We start from the raw sequence: 2,712 nt of genomic DNA on the forward strand, positions 1-2,712 counted from the left end.
TGCATTTATGTTGAATAAGCTTGGCGCCATTGTTTCCTATAACGAAGTTATACCCATGGTCCTTAGCTATCCGTTGGGTCCCCCTTGTTTCTAAAAAACGCTTGAGCGCAATCACCAGGATTGCAGGGTTTGATGTAAACTCTAAATACCTCACCGCTGAGGTTGACCTTCCTAGTGCTTCTGTACGCACACCTCTATATCTTTCTAAAAAACTCCTTCTTTCTTTAGCCTTAGGAGATGTCAGACCATGCTCCCTTGTACACCGTAGATCATATTAAACATTTATGCACATTACCATCACTCTTATCTGAAACCCCAGATGCCCCAGAAACTGTTTTGTCCAGTTTACCAGAGCAACTAGAAAAGCTCAAGAAAAAACAGGTCAGACTTCAATTGATGGTTTTAATGCTTACGGATTATCTCAAATCCGGAGTAATTCCACTAGGTTTGCAGGTACGCAATATCCCTGGCATATTCACGGACAATCCTAAGTATATTACAAACTTCAGCCATATTGGGACCACATGTTTGAGACAGTGGTTAGCACTTGGCATTGACATTGCTACTGAGACATTAAAAACACTGGAGACAGAAATTGCTGACCTTCTTAAACAAATTAACGACTCCGACCCTACTGCTGAATGCAAAAAGTTGCTAGAACAAGTAGATAAAACAGTGGCCGACTATTACCGCATCGAACAGAATAAAAAATCTAACAAAATTAAAAAGGATATTAAGAACTACAGTGCCGAGTCTACTTATCCATATCTGAACAAAGATTTTTATACAAACAGGCCCTACTTCAACCCCCAGAATAGACCCTGGGGCCGTTTTAACAAACGACAAAACATAGTGGGGTTCTCAGATACTTCAGAGGACTCATCTGATAACTCAGATCCAGGTGAGGGAGGAAGTAACCCAAGAAGAGGGCGGGGAGGTGCACAAGGTAATTTTTTAGCCAGAGGTCAGGCAGGTACCCCACAGAGAGGGAAGGCCAAGAAACCCAGGAAATGGTTCAACGCTCCAGGAGAGCGGATGACCCGCAACAACTTTTATCAGTGGTAGCATCCATAACACAAAATATGACTGAAACCTTACCAATTTTCAACCTGTCAAACCATGTCCTTCAGCATTCTGAATTAGAACTCTTGAAGAAAGGGCTTTCATTTGTCCCTACGGTGCGCCCAAATTATATGGAATTACAAACAGAGTTACTTCGATTCTTTAGACTGGTTCAGTTGAAAGCGTTCTTCCAATTGCACCCTGCGCCTGAACCGAATCGTAACACTCCTTTTTGCCCCCCTTCCACCTTTCTGTCAACGGCGAGCATGATTCCGCCAGAGATTATCACGTTTGAGAAATTGATTCTCAAAGAGCTTGAGATACTTGAAAAAAAGAGATTGTTTATTCCATATAATATTCCCAAAATTGAAAAGGAGGCAATAGATTCACTTAAATCCAATACGGATTTAATCATTAAAAGTGCAGATAAAGGTGGAGGCATTGTTTTGCAAAATATTGAAACATATAAAGATGAGATTAACCGCCAGCTGAGTAACAGGGAACATTACCTGAGACTGGGCCGTAATCCAACGCTGGAAATCCAAACTATGATTAAAAGAATCACCACAGATGCCAGAGACGAAGGTTTCCTCAGCAGAAAGGAAAACAATTTCCTTAATGTTAAGTGCCCAAGGCTCCCGGTTATCTATACCCTCCCGAAAGTTCACAAGAACATTGAGAACCCCCCAGGCCGACCGATAGTATCGGCCTGTGGATCAATTTTGGAACCATTAGGGTCCTATGTAGATTTTTTCATTAAGGACTTTGTGCCTTCTACGTGCTGTTATGTTCGTGACAGCATGCAAATGATCAATCTTGTGGAACATCAGCCCTTTGACCCCAATACTCAAACACTCTGTACATTGGATGTAGAGTCGCTCTATACTAACATACCCCAGGGAGCGGCTCTACGGGTCATTGAGAGGACACTCGACTCAAGACCACGACCACACAGAGTACCCACAATGTTCATACTACAGTTGTTAGAACTATGTCTCACAAAAAATTATTTTGTCTTTGACGGTGTGTTCTTCCAGCAGATAAAAGGCACCTCGATGGGAGCGATTTTTGCTCCTCATCTGGCCATTCTGTACATGGACGCACTAGAGACGGGCACAATCCTAGCTGACACCAACCCATTCAGAACAAGCATCGGGTCTGGCGCCGCTATATAGATGACATCTTTCTAATTTGGAATAATGACAGGGAAATTTTAAATTCATTTCTGCATTGGTTGAACAATAACTGTGACAACTTACAGTTCACTCTCTCACATCACAAAACTGAGATACCATTTCTCGATCTCACGATTTATCATGAGGCAGGCGAATTACTAACTCGCTTATATAGGAAACCAACTGAACGTAATACCTTACTAAGATACGACAGTAACCACCCCAAAGCTCTCAAAGACTCACTCCCATACTCGCAGTTTCTCCGGATCAGACGGAACTGCTCTTCAAAGACTGATTACTTCAGGGAAGCAGGTGTACTTTGCTCGAAACTTAAAACACGAGGTTATCCAAACAGAATAGTAAGAAATGCCTCAAAACGAGCATGGTACTGTCCTAGGGAGGTGCTACTCGAACCAAAGACTAGGCCAAATTCGGAGAGAATAGCCTGTGTTACAACCTTCTCTCCAATTTCAAA

Source organism: Lissotriton vulgaris, unplaced genomic scaffold (genome assembly GCF_964263255.1).
Source record: "Lissotriton vulgaris unplaced genomic scaffold, aLisVul1.2 SCAFFOLD_537, whole genome shotgun sequence".
NCBI lineage: Eukaryota > Metazoa > Chordata > Amphibia > Caudata > Salamandridae > Lissotriton > Lissotriton vulgaris.